At 38.7% G+C, this 15,335-nt stretch overlaps 1 long non-coding RNA gene across 1 annotated transcript in view; it reads right to left on the bottom strand.

Moving 5' to 3' along the window:
• The window catches only part of LOC119866897, a 69,252-nt gene that overhangs the window by 33,389 nt on the left and 20,528 nt on the right, over positions 1-15,335 (bottom strand). The gene's annotated exons all lie outside the window — the stretch shown is intronic.

The following is a 15,335-nucleotide window of genomic DNA, read 5'->3' as shown; positions in this document are numbered from 1 at the left end:
TCTGCCTCTCATGAACAAAAAAATTAAAAATCCTAAAAAAAAAAAAAAAAGTGAGAGGACCATTGAAACTAGAGTCAGACATTGGGTTTAAGTATCCATTAGCTCTGCCATTTAAAAATCCTAGGAGATTTCCCAAGCTTACCTGAGTCCCGCGAACATCAGTTTTCTCATTCAGTCAAATGGGAGAATGCCTAAAACTGCTGGTTGTCAGAAGCAAATGAGAGTGCACAGGGGGAAGGAGCTGGGTCCTATGTGGATGGATGTATTGCAGGGGCACCTCGGTACTGTAGTGAGGGCCGATACTTATTCGAGCACAATTTTCGATATGCAGTTCTCAATACGTAACTTCTGATTCATACACCTCGAATCTAGTTTTAAGCTTCTGGGGGAAGGCAGAAAAGAAAATCTCCCAAATACGTAGACTCAAAAAAATAACAACACAATGTAATGAGTACAGGGAAGATGAAGTGAGAGACGGCAGCAGATCGAGTCAGTAACTGTCAGGGGAGAGATGGTCTGTAAATCTGGAGCCTGACGTAGCACATAGCTCAGTAAGACTAGGATTTTAGTTCTATTTCTCCATAATATTGCTATACAAAATGGCTAGTTTAAATGTAAATTCTTTTGGGGTGCCAGCATGTTGTAAGTATCTCATTAATTGCTCTAATAAAAGCTATTTTCTTGTCCTCAAGAAACTTCAATCTAAAGAGCAGAGTAGTCCTATAGAATAAAGATTTATGGGCTTTAACATGTGAAAGCATTCAGATTCCAAACTTAAGTCTTGACCTCATGCTCTCCTTTATTTTAGCTAAAAGACAAATAAGAATATCTTTCAGAAACTCCAGTTCATACACTGTATGGGAATTATACCGGTTAATCTATTTAATGAGAGAAAACTCATAAACACAGGAAGTGAAATTCAAAGCATGAGACTTCTTTGAATATGGTACAAATCATCTCTTATGTTTTTATAAATATGATCCAAAAAGGGGGGAAAATGAAGGAAAAACCAGATAAGGATTTTTTAAAGTGGAGAATGGTAAAGACCAAGAAATGTGTAATGGTAGACGCAATCTCAATTGCTTTCTGCAATCAAACAAGGTATGAAAAATGAGTGAAATGACAACTTATAGCGAGTAAAAGCTGTGGAAAATGGAAGGAAAGAATATCTATAAACAAGTGAACTCAAACTTTGGAAATGCTCTGAGTGCCATGCAAAAACCTCCTTTACAAAGTGCTGTAAATGCTGGAGAGCCTATTACAAACTTAAAAAAAAAAAATTAAAAAAAAAATGTGCCTGGGAAGATCAAAAGAAAGAAAGAAAAATCTCCAAAACCAAAATCGAGAGGGAACAGCAAATTAGAGCTGACGTTGTGCCTGTCTTTAGAGTACATCCAGCACGTGATAGCCCAGAGGCCTGGTTTAATGTCCAGAAAAGGATAGACAATAGGACCCTGGGCCTGCAAAAATCAGTATTATGACAAAGGCCCTTTGCACTGAGCTCCAAAATTTAAAGCTCCACAGCCTAAGATAATGGAAAACTGGAGGAGAAGTTCGTTAAGCACAGGGAGACAGTGGGAACTCTGTCTTTCAACCTGGGCTCAGACTGGGACAAAAAGTTGCCCTGAGAATATAGCCTCAGAATAGTACCCCTCAGGGCTTTGGGATGAAATTTTATATTATCTGTATGGTGTCCAAACTCCTAAGCTTAAATTTTTATATGAAAAGTGCATAAGGGCCCTACTGAACCCTGTAGCATCTAGCAGAAACAACCAAAATACTTTTTGGAGGAATATGGCTTATATCATGAATCCTCCACTGAATATATACTTAGAATCTGAAACTACAGAATATCTGAGGGTTAAACAGCAGGCATGTTCCATGGCCGATTTAGACTCCCAAGAACTTTAGGGAACTACTGGGAAAATGCTACAAAAAAGAGTCTAAAGTAAATAAAATCTTTAAAATATTCCCCAAAAAGTATTCAAAATATAAGAATAGGCCACTATTAGTAAAGAACAGATATTTTAGGGGCATCTGGGTGGCTCAGTGGTTGAGCATCTGCCTTTGGCTCAGGTCATGGTCCCGGGGTCCTGGGATCGAGTCCCGCATTGGGCTCCCCCGCAGGGAGCCTGCTTCTCCCTCAGCCTATGTCTCTGCCTCTCTCTCTGTGTACCCCATGAATAAATAAATAAAATATTTTGAAAAATAACTGATATTTTAAATAACCAACTAGAATTTTAGAAAGAACAAATATCATCATAATAAAATGTTCAACATATACCTGAACAAGAAGTTGAACACAGTGAAAAGTTTGACGGCAAACTAAAAAATATTTCTGAGCAAATTACTTAGAATGCAGCATGGAGAGTAAAAGAGGTAGAAAATGTCAAGGAGAAGTTAAGAGACATGAATGCAAAACAAGAAATCCCTTCTATGCATAAATGTACTTCCTGAAGTAGGAAACAGAATGGAAAAGAGATATGGACATTAACCCTATACAGAGATAAGGAGAGAAATGTTTTCCCCAATTGAAAATGGACTCCTCAGATTTGAGTATCATAAATCCCAAGGAAGATAAATGAAAATATGCATGATAGTGAACCCTCAGGATACCCAATACAGGAGAATACTTGCAGAATAAGAGTGTGCCACCAATAGATCGTTGATTAAAGAAGTAAAAGGATAAAATTCTGGAAGAAGGAAAGCAGTGATAAGGAGCTCGAGTTTTATTTTGAGTATAATTGGAAACCACTGGAGGCTTTTGAAGAAGGGAGTGATGCAACTTCATGGACACTTTAAAAATAGTGCTGTGGGGATCCCTGGGTGGCTCATCGGTTTAGCCCCACCTTCGGCCCAGGGCATGATCCTGGAGTCCAGGGATCGAGTCCCATATGGGGATCCCTGCGTGGAGCCTGCTTCTCCCTCTGCCTGGGTCTCTGCCTCTCTCTCTCTCTATTTGTGTCTCTCATGAATAAATATATAAAATCTTAAAAAAAAATAGTTCTGCGAATGTTGTAGGGGTGGTAAGGGTGTAGAATTTCTTAGGAACTTACCAGTGATATTGGGGGCGGGTGTCAGTGGGAGAAGTGCTCAGGCAAGGAACACAGTTTGAAGGTAGCCAGTGAGTTTTGTTAAAGGATTGAAAGAGGAAACTGAAGTAAAAGGTCAGAGGGCTTGGGCTTCAGGCCTGAACAACTGAGTATGTTGCGCTGCCCTTTAGTGAGATGGAGAATCGGGTGGAGGAGTATCGGGAGGAGGGAAAAATGACTTTTTTTTTTTTTTTTTTTCCCCTTCATGGGGTACTTTCTATTGGCTGGGCAGACTTATTAGCACCTGGATCTGCAGGAATCCATTTAGCCTTTGCCACCCTGGAGTGACCCTGGCTGAAGGTCACATAGCTGTTTGACTTCAGAGTCCATATTCTCAAGCAACATTCGCTCTTGCCTCTTAGGAAGACTCATCCAAATTGAGATAGAGATTGATGACGTAAACCTCCAAGAAAGAGGAGATTTTCCTGAAAATGTCATGATAAAGGGGTTAAAAGAGAGAGAGAGAGAAAGCTGGCGCAGTGGTTCTCAACTTTATGTATATCCTCGGTCCATTCTCAAATCCTAAAATCTCTGGCAGAAAACTCAATGGGAGTGAGAGATCAAAGCAACACCATCATCCTATGGCAGAGCTGTGTCACACAGTGCTCCCAGAAGCTTCCAGAAATCATAGGACTTTCCTTTGATTGCCCTTCAGCACTGTGCACAACGTAAGCAGAGCTCTTTTTGGACCTGCACATTGCCAGGTCTCTGTGAATGAGGCCAGTGGAAGGTGACCCAGGTGTCAGGCCCTTCCCAGGAAGTTCATCAGAATATAAGCTACATGAGGTCAGGGGATTTTTTTCTGTTTCGTTTCCAGTATGTGCTCAACCTAGACCAATATCTCACATATACTAGGCACTTTATTAACAGTAGCTGTACAAATGATTGAGAGTTGTCACATGCTCTAACCCCAATGCCTGATCACTCTCAAAAGCCTCATAGAAGTTGTTATTCAAGACAAATAAGCAAATAAAAAATTCAACCAACAGAAAATGTCAATTACATTCATTGATCAAGATTCACAAACCTGTGAAGGTCTGGGGGAGTTCATTAGCAGCAACAGGCTAGGTGAGTATCATCAAAGTACGAGACTGCCCTTACCACCTTTAAAACCCATGAAACGTAGGTTTTGGGGTAATGATCAAGCTATGCTCAGGAAGGCTTCAGAGAAAATACTGCCCTTGATTTAGAGCCAGTTTTCAACTTAGAAAAAGAAGACCTGGATGGATGAAAGGAAGAGGCATGGGAGATAGGGGAACTTGTTTTTAATGAACTGATGACTTCAGAAAGGTCAGTGGAAATAGTCACGGGAAGGAGGTCAGTAGTGAAAGGAAGAAAATTAGGGCATTAAGCAGCTGTAGGGGAGGTTTGTAAGTACCTGATATGACAGCCAGCCAGTGGGCCTTGCATCTGGAGACGTAGCCAAAAATGATAGATTTAAGGACTTTTCCTTGAAACTGGTAGATCCAAGAAGCTGAATTGTATAGGCCTCCTGATGATGTCAATCCCCAGGTTAATTGCTCAGCTCCCAAAAGAACATGTTCTTGAGTTCTCTTGGCATCTTTTAAAGACAAATCTGCCAGTCCGTGCTTTTTGCCATCGGTCTTAGAGGGCAGGGTATGAGTCTCTTACATTTGCTGACCTTTGAACTTGGGAGATTATTTCAGTTCCAGAATTCTCTACTTTCAGTCTAACCAAATGTTCAGTTTTCTGGGAGGCCTAATGTTCTAAGCACTGAAACTTGAAGTCCTTCTTAGATCTGGGAGAAAATGCACGTTGGAAAGAGTTCTGTATAGATGGTTGGAGATAAGACTTGCGGGATCCCGTATGCCTCCTACCGGGTGGAGTTGTAGCAGGATGTAGTGATGACAAGTCCTGAGGTTTCCAGTCTTATGACTGGGAAGCCCTGAGATGAGGTGGGGCTTTTTCACTTTTTTAAAATTTAAATTCAATTTGCCAACATATAGTATATATAACACCCAGTGCTCATCACACCACATGCCCTCTTTGAGGTTTTGAAAGAATTTTCCTCCAGTGGCTCAGGGCAGGATTAAATGGGGCCTTGGTTCCTCCTTTTAGGAGGAGTCACGTTGGTTCAAGATGACTTGGAAGCTGAAGCCATGATCTTCAACCCAACTTACAGAGTATGTTTTAAAGAGTAAAAATTGCACAATACTATGTTATCACAGGTCATTATCATAACCATTGCAAACTTTACTTTTTTCCCTAATGCTGAAATAATTTGCTCTTATCCATAGTGTTTTCTCAATCCTTATTGAAATCATTGTTTATAAGAAAAAAAAACAATCATTTGTGCTCTCTATAGAGTTGGCATATGGAGTCCCATTTTCTTAATGTGTGAGTGAGTGTGTGTGTGTGTGTGTGTGTGTGTGTATGAAGAGGAGAGTATGTGGACATGGGTATATTTACATGGTATTCTCAGGCCATGTTTCTGTTGTTCCTTTAAAATTTTAGAGAAAGTAAAAGCACAAGATAAAAATCAAAAGTAATTGTCTAAATGGCATTTTTAACTAAAAATTTTCTCAACTCACAGATGCTGAGACATTATAAGGAAAGCATCACATTCAACCTTTCTAAAGAAATGAATCAGGCTTTGCTATCACTACTTTTTACACTGGTTCCACGTGGGTGGTCTTTTATTTCAGAGGACATATTAATCTCCTGTTACACGTGACAACCACTACTGTGTGTCATCTCAGTTCAGGACAATAAAGTGACTCCAGAGTTTCCTTCTAAACTTAGCGATCAGGCTTTTCTTACTGTGACAAATGTTTATGGATTCTTCTAATTACACGTCTGGTTTAAAGCTAAGATACCAAGAGAATACAGTTCTCTTTTGTAAAGTTCCCAAGGTTTTTCTATAATAATCAATTACCATAATGAGTTTTTTTAAAGCTTCCATTCATCATTTTCTTAAAATATATAAACTACTAGGATAAAGATAAATAGCCATATCCAGCATACCCTGAGGCCCTCTACCAAAGGTTTCCTTTAAATCAAGATCAACTGGAAAACATGTTGGGTTTTATTTCAAAGTCAATCCTGCTTAGATTTTTTTTTTTAAATAGGGTAAAACAAAAAAGGAGTAAAATAAAATCCATGGCAAGTAGGCTTCATAAGAGAACACTGGACAATGCATCATTATCACAATCACCCCTACAGTCCACATGTACTTGTTAAATGGGTCTCACTAGCTGGCTCTTGTACCATTAAAACTAGAAACTAATTCTCTACATGGGCCTTTTCTCACCTATTAACCTATTATCTCCTTCTGTTCTTAGAAAAGCAGTTCCTAAACTAGGAGTTACTTGGCACATCTTTAATCTAAACCAGGGTTTCTCAACCTTGGCACGATTTCTATTCTAGGAGGTACAGGTCTTTGCTGGAGGAAGCTGTCTTGTGCATTTTATGATGTTTAGTGACATCCCTGGCTTCCATCCACCAAATGCCAGGAGAGCACATACCCCTTGCCCTGAGTTGCGACAACCAAGACCATCTCCAGACATTGACAAGTGTGCCTGTGGGGACAAAGTCCCCTCCCATTTGAGAAGAACTGCTTACACTTACCTTAAGTATTTAACGTGAGAGAATTCAGTAGAATATTCTGGTAGTATAAAAACAGCATGAAATTAAAAAAAAAAAAAACTGGGGCAAAAAATAACAAGATGGTGGTTGGAGCTTAGAAGGGATGAAATTAGGTAGGATTTGGGTGATGATAGAAGGGACGACAATGAAAGCATGGAAGGGTGTCCTAGGTCATTGAGCCAACATTGTCTCTTTCTTTATTACTATTCCTTAAATGTGGACTTTCTACAAGATAAATTCTTCAAACCCTCTGCTCTTTCCCCTTACTTTGTCCCTTACCTGCACGTCTTTGTCATCAATTTATGAAATTTATCTATTTATTATGCAATTTATGCAATTTATCTCCCTACCCATCAGTCCTATGCTCCTGCTCGTGGTCTCCTCTTAATAGTATATGACACCCCCCGTCTCTTGGCCCTGCTTCCCTTTCTCCTTCCCTCTTGTCCTCTCCTCCCCACCTTCATTCTAGATCTTTTATTACTTAGCATTGTTGTTTGCATGTGCATTCCTTTGGTTACTGAGTGTATCAATCATATTCATACATTATTAGCCATTTGTATTTATTCGTGAGTTGTCTCTGATCTTTAATCTTTCTTTCTCTTTCTGTGTTCTCTATTTTTCTCATTGGCCTGTACAGAGTCTCCATATGTTAAAAACATTAATCCTTATCCAGGCAGGTTTAAATTTTTTTTGTTCAGTTTGTGAATGGAGTTTCTAAAGCAATGGGGAAAATAACAAAATAAACGACTAATAAAGTAGGGGCACCTGGGTGGCTCAATGGTTGAGCATCTGCCTTTGGCTTGGGGCATGATCCTGGGGTCCCAGGATCGACTTCTGCATCAGGCTCCCCACAGAGAGCCTACTTCTCCCTCTGCCTATGTCTCTGCCTCTCTGTGTGTCTCTCATGAATGAATAAAAAAAAAAAATCTTAAAAAAAATTGATAAAATCAACCATATTAAAGTGTTCAAGTTTGCCCTATCTTACCTGTATTTTTTAAAATGCAGGTAGTATAAATTTCCTATTAAAACTATGTGTAAAAAAAATAAAAATAGATAAATAAAACTGTGTATATGTGGATACATAGAAAAGTTGAAAATAACTACAAAGTATATCCAATATATATTAAGAATTCACAGTGATGAGAGTATTAATTTTTATATTTCTTATCCTACTTTCAAATTGTTCTGCAATATGAATATGCAATACTTTTGTAATCAAAACACGCTGAACAAGTATAATTTTAATTGTTTTATAAAGGAAGGTGAGCAAAATTACCTGCACCTGGAGTTTTTCTTAGTTGAGATTTGGCAAGTCCTCTACTCACTGGATGCACTCAACTGTTGGGCTGATAGTGATGGTAATTTTTAAGTGATCTCTTAAAAGTATTATTTTTAATATTTGGTGGTTTTCAATTCATAGCATGATAAAATACTCTTTCTACACAGGTCCTTAGCGAGAGTGCAGTTCAGAGACTCCTAGGATGGAAACTAGATGAACTGAGTTTGAATTCTGCCCTTATCCCTTACAAGCTCCTTAGACAAGCTCACCAAGATCGTACAGTTCAGTCCTACCCCTGTAATTAAAACACCTCTATCTCTTCCTTGCTTTGTGGATATGATAGACTGGAGAAAACAGAGAAAAGATTCAAAAGGCACTGTGAAGCTGTCTTACCTGTTTGGTATTTTAATAGTGTTTATTTGCCTGTAAAACTTTTTTTTTTTAACTTTTTGTTTTTAAATGAAGGGTGAGACGTAATGTCAGATCATCATCCATAAGAGGATGCTCCCTTATTTTGTATGATTACTACCAAGAACAGTGTTTTCCCTGTGTTACCATTATTCACTGTTACCATTATTCATCTTCAGTCTGGAAGCTTCCTGTTTATTTTTCCTCTACCATATATTTCTAAAGAAATATTTTAGATAATCCTAGCCAGAATCTTGAGTCCCAAACAAAAACATCTGAGTTGTTGCTAAAAAAAATTGATGTAAGTATGTACCATCCCAACTAACCTTTAAACTGAAGGCATCGTTTGTCTATCTGAAGGAAAGTGAGAGTCATCTCAAAAGATGGGTATAAATTACCAGGAGTACTGTCAACGTCCCCTAACTAGTATCTTTGGCATATTATAGACCTTACGAGACATAATTTTTAGATAAATGATACTTTATTTGATACTTATTTATGGGGGGAAAATGACTGGGTTGCCTCAAAATAAAATATATCCTATGACAATGACTTATACAGAACATTGAGTTTATGGAAAAAGCAGTGGTCCAGAGAAATAACTTCTTTATTTATGTCAAAGATTTAAAAAATGCTACATTTAATTTTAATATCATGATGAGCAGTATTCCCCTTGCCTGATAGGCCTCATTACACTGCAGCATGTACAGTATTTGCCTTATTTAACAATTTTTATCAATCATGTAAAAATGGGCAGTGCTCTAAAAAAAAAGTGATAAATGTGTAGCATACAGCTTCTTACATCTACAAAAATTTTCACTCAATTGTGAAGGATAATAAAAAATAAAAACAAACAGGGGTTTAATAAATCCTGGGTCCGTGATTTGATTCATTCAGCAACAGAGACAATGACTGTTAATTATATAAGTAACCGTAATTCCTATTCAGTATAAAACTCTCTGCTTTTCTTCTTAATAATTGTTTACCTCCATCCACCTACTTGGATTCATCAAATGTGTGCGAACATCACATTCCTGTCACTTTGGACTCTCCCTTATAATCGTCACCAGGGCTTATCCTTCTCATTTTTTTGTAGCATAAAGCAGGCTCAATCAGGGGTCCCTTTCTAAAGTCCTCTTAAAATGTGAATATACAAAGCAAGTAAACAAACACAGCAGTGATATGGAAAGTCCCACCACCCCAAATAATTTTTCTGGATCAGTGAGCAAGAAAAAAAAATGAGGAATCAAAACCTTTTACTTAAAGAGAACCCTTCATTCTTCAAAATATCATGTGTCTCTGTCATTTATTTCATTATCATATTTTAATTCATCTTCTCTTTCAGATATCCCTGTTTAAATTTTATTAATATTTACCTCACTCTTGTTCTTATTCATATCATTAATAGTGTCTTATTTTATTAGTTTTCATTTGTAATTTTTTTCTTTTATATATTGTTTCAAAATTATTTCTGAAACATTGGCCTCATATTAGGTGATATCAGGGGAATATAAGCCCTGGCCCTTGTCTCTCCCTCTGCCTCTGGTCAAGTATTGTAACTTCTCTGAGACTTAACACCTTTCCTATAAAAGAATACTATTTGGGGATAAATATTTAAAGAAGAATTGAGTATGAAATAATATACTTTATTAAATAGTTATTACATCTCTTTTCAGCAGGAAATTTACGACTGTGTGACAAATGGAATAGTCAAACAGTATCTGTTTTTCTCTTTAATTCACTTATGAAGCCTCCCCCCTCTAAATATAAGCTACTTAAGAGAACAGGAACTTTGTTTTACTCACAGTTAAACCGAGACTTAGAACGGTGCTACGGTACGGTGCTACGGTATCAGGTGATTCAGAAAGAGAATATGCAGAATTAAATTAACAAAATTTCCATTTCTAAAAATACCTTAGTAACTCTTCTCAATTGAAAGAACTGTATTTTGTCATTAAAATATATTAAAAATTGCTACACTCCTACTTAGGAATGGGGGGGGAATCCTACTGTCTTAGATTCTTAAAGGGACAGGTTTTTTTTTTTTGTTTTTTTTGTTTTTTTTGTTTTTTTTAAGAATAATGCTTAAATTCATCTACCTTACTCCGCCACACCAAAGAGCTATTGGAAAATAAAAGGATTTGCATGGGTGAGTCATAAAAAGCCATATTAGAGCCCTCTGGGATAATTTTTCAAAATGGTGTACCATGCTTTAATGGTGTAATTCTCATTGACCTTAATGGGAGTCATGCAGCTAAAACCACATATACTTCTTTTAAAACCTATCTCTAAGTGTTCTGTGACTAACACTACTAAGTAGTAAAATGGTACACTTTCTTCCTAGACATGTAAACATCATCATGTTTATATCAGCATAATTAGGAACTTTACTGGACCATTATAGCTGGATTTTCATCATGCTATCATTAGCTTTTCGATAGCATAAAGACCCAGTTTTCAATGGATATTGTTAGGACATTTTTCTTTTAACCCTATTTGATTGTAACGAGACAGCATTGTCCTGATAGGAAAAAAAGGAATCTTTTTATATGTGCATTTGCGTTAGAAATCATCCGCTGAGATACTCATTTATGTCCTTCCGGATACAGCTTTCTAATGTAGGGCTCTAGTTTGGGAAAAATATGGCAGTGTGATGACTTTTTGTCACAAAACAAATATAGTCTCAGCACCTTGCTAGCCTACTGTAAATATATGATTTTTAATAAAAAAAGAATAAACATTCAAGCATTTCTTTGCCAAAATATATTAGTTATGACCTGCAATATGGCTGTAGTCCTAAATTTCTTCTAAATATAAGGTGTCCACTGTGCCAGATTGTGTGATGACTTCACAATATGGGCAAATGTTCACCAGAAACCATAAGGTGGTTTCTAATAAAGTCAGCTATTACATAATACAAAAAGCTATTACATTGTAATTCATTTCAACAGTTTCAGAATAGAAAATGATTGAAAAAAATGAATAGGCTGGATACATTAGGCTCTCTGGATTTTTTGCAACTGTTTAAGCAACATGCTCAAGGTACTTTATTATCATAGGATCTTAGTACCAGAAAGAATATCAATGACCTCACAGTTCGGCTTTTCCTTTTTCCTCCCACTTGCAGATGAGCGAACTCAGAGAGGATGGCTAAAATATGTTTTTCCTAAATAAAAATCTTAATAGGTGGTTCGAAACCATCATTTCACTTCTTAAATCTGTGTTTGAAGGGAATTCGTACCGAGAGTTTACAGTTTCTGGGCAAGGATGGACCTCACCCCTTCCCCACCCACACACCCAAGTGAACATGAAATGATCGAATAGTAATCTCCTTGAGCTTATATTCACAGAGAATGTTCCTTTGTTTTGGGTGCAAGTATTATCAAAAGCTTCTGCTTAGCGAAGATTCTATTTATAGTGGCTCGAGTCAATGTTTAAGACACCCAGGCTGTGGTTGGAGCTTGGGCAGATGCACAGCCAGTCATCTTGAGCACAGGAAGGCACATGCTCTTTCACCATCAGTAATGTCTGGGAGCCATGTTACCTGCTTAGGTCTCAGGTAGTCCACCCAGAGAACTGCCAGCTGGGATCTGGAACCTCTACGGCTAAGCAGCAGCAGGACACCAACAGCTCCCAGGGTGACAGAGGAAAAGAAAAGGCATATGTTGTATGGTAGGGCAGGCGCTAAGACAGTAGGTTTAAACACACTGAGGGGCCATGGAGGACAGGGAGGAAGGGAGGGAAACAGGAGAGGTCTGTCTACCACTGCAAGAGGTGGTCACTAGAGGGACCCCAGAGTCCAAACAAAAGCTGAGGGGATGCGTGAAGTGGAATAGTGAACATATCTCAGAAACTTCACGTCCACCGCACACGCACAGTCACGTACCTGCACAAAAAGACTGCGTGGATTGGAATAGATCCCTTGGACCTGAAGTAAGGTTGTCCTTGTGGGTTCTTTTATATTTTGTGTGAGTGCTCAGCTGGCTGACGGATGGACTATTTCACTGGGGGGACTATACAACTACTTCCTTCCACGGTAAAGGAACAGAGCTAGGGTTAGATGTTTGAGGAAAGAACATCAGAGATTATGAGGAAGACCAGCGGAACACAGTTGACCCAAGGATGGGGGTAAGGGGAGGAGATCAACAATGGATTTATTTTAGAGAAATTCTCTTTAACTATACTTGGTGAAGAGTTTTATCCACTTGGGTATTGAAAACTTATAACAGACCCCACTCTAAATCATTTCCATTGTTTTATATACTTAGCGTAATTGTTTAATGGATGGTGTACAGTTATCTCTTGGTGGAGTTGGCTAAATCATTTACAAGGAATATTTTTATTCTTGAAGTTTGTGAGGTTCTATGTTATGTACTGTATCTTCTATATAACATTGTATATATTATATACAACTGTCCTATATTATTACAGAAATGCCCCAAACTGACAGAATGGGATCAGACACATAGGAATTCTGTGTGATGATTATCTTTTTCTAAAAGTGATTCCTATTGTACACGCATACTGAAATATGGTTAATTAAGGTTGATTGATTTAGATCGATTATCTGGCTAACCAAGTAAGTTCAGCATGAAGGGGTTAACCTGTAGAGCCTTGTTGCATGACAAAAGTACCGCCAGGTGGAATCCATGGTTTCAAGTCCTTTAAGACACTTCCTTTCTCTCTCCTAGGAATCTATTTCTTGGGTCACCCCATGTAGAGGCCATGATGCATAATGCTCGATATCGAGGGCTCTAAATAGGTTTTAACCGAATCCTGCCTCTATCCCTCATTACTTGTGTGACTGAACAAGTTACTTAACCTCTCCAAACCTAGTGAAATAAAGGTAATAATAATAATAGTTGCCTCATCCATGTACACTGCTTAGCCCAGTGGACAGCACATAGTAAATGCTCCTTAAATGTCGTATTATTATACTAATAAAACTACTTCAGCTCTTCCATGGACATATGATATAGTGTTTCCCCTATCCCTCTTTTTTTACATCCTGGGATTCTCTTTTTTTTTTTTTTTTTTTTCAAAGTCCACATATATTTATAGCTTTATTTTTTTAATAATAAATTTATTTTTTATTGGTGTTCAATTTGCCAACATACAGAATAACACACAGTGCTCATCCCGTCAGGTGCCCCCCTCAGTGCCCGTCACCCATTCTCCCCCACCCTCTGCCACCACCCCTAGTTCGTTTCCCAGAGTTAGGAGTCTTTATGTCTGTCTCCCTCTCTGATATTTCCCACCTATTTCTTCTCCCTTCCTGGGATTCTCAACCTTGAATTTATTTTGGTGACCTAATTTAGTTCTTATATTCCTGAAATTACGTCTTTTTATTTTATCTTCTGCTCCATGAGAAATCAACATCTTGCCAAACCCAGCCTGACAATCCAACCTTGACTCCCGACATTTGATGACTCACCTTAGTAGTCTTTGTCCCATATTACACTCTGACTTCTATGAATTCTGCTGTACTAAGTAAGTAGAAGAGGTCTGAGTCCTTCTGGTTCACCCTCTTGGCTGGTACACGAATGTTTTATTAGCTTTTCCATAATTTATATAATAATAACAACATTTACTCTGTTCTGCTACAGACCTGGCAGGGAAGCTCCAGATAAAAGGTCTCAGTGGAGATATTTTTGACACAGCTGTGCCATCATCAGTTATGATTAGCTCACCCTGAAGAATAATCTCAAAATAGGTCATCAATTGTCACTAAATTCCTTGGTCAGGGGTGATAGCCCCAACCCAGCATGCCACCTAGCAAATGTCTATACTTGGAAGCAGAAGACAAAAAAAAAAAAAAAAAAAAAAAGGAATGCACGTTAAATAAAAAAAAGAGAATGTAATAAGCCTATGCAAATCTATCACGGCTACAGGGAAGATTTCTCCAAATGATTGCCACGACAATAGCCACCATTTATTTCTGCCCCATAACCGTCCTTTTGTTTGTGGTTTTAGCTTCTGTTTGTATACATTGGCTACCTGGACGTTACCTTGCAAGAATTCTGAGTATTCAGATAAGCGTTCACAGAGATTTTGTACAACCGTGTTGTTTTACGCATCTCACAAGCTTTCCACTCCAGGGCTGCCCGGGATGTGGCCGTGTGAAGGACAATGTCTATAGTGCGCTTATTCCCCGGGACTGTCGTGCTCTGTAGCTGTGACCAGAGTTGGTACACTGTGTCACAGGCTGGGTTCTCTGGACCTCGAGATTGAGAGTGCTTTGGAGTACAGGGTGTTTATTAGTGGTCTCCTCCTATGGATGGGATGAGGAGGAAGTAGGATTGGAGGGAGGGAGAAGTTGAAGGGTGGTAAAAGCCTGCAAAAACCTTGGTCAGCTGCTGGAATACGTGTCCCAATCCGCAGCAAAGCTGGGCCTTGATACTTCCACCTTCATCAGTGGTCAGGTGTGGACCATCCAGGGAAGAGGAAGCTTGGCCTTGACAGGTGGAGGGTGTGTAAAGACAGCATTCCTGGCAGCTGGGCAACAGCTGTCTTGTTGAGAACACAGGTGGTGAGTCCCTGGCCCACCGCTGCCAGCTTTCAGGTCACAGATCACTTGTGTTTTGATGTCTCATACGCAGACCAGCACATTTTGCGTAACAGGCTGTATCCATTGCTTCTTTCTTCTCATCCTTCCCCTTTATACCACTACCGCCCCTCTCCCCTCTTCCCCCCCACCCCGAGTACACACTTCCAGGGGAGCTAGAAAGCAGGCTCTGCACTCGTCATCTTGCATAATTCCTTTATTCAGATGACAAAGGATGCACTAAAGTTCAAGGTCATGTATGTAGTACAGAGATAGAGCCTAGACCCAGTTGGTCCAAGATCTGTCTGTAAATCCCATATATTAGCCACTGAACTATGCTGCCTTCACGTGAAGACTGCGTATTCCTGGAGAGCAGTATTTAAAATGTATTATTTCTCTGAATTGA

Source organism: Canis lupus, chromosome 14 (assembly GCF_011100685.1).
Source record: "Canis lupus familiaris isolate Mischka breed German Shepherd chromosome 14, alternate assembly UU_Cfam_GSD_1.0, whole genome shotgun sequence".
Lineage (NCBI taxonomy): Eukaryota > Metazoa > Chordata > Mammalia > Carnivora > Canidae > Canis > Canis lupus.
The sequence above is the reverse complement of the archived record's forward strand: the minus strand, read 5'-3'. Positions and strand labels throughout refer to the sequence as shown.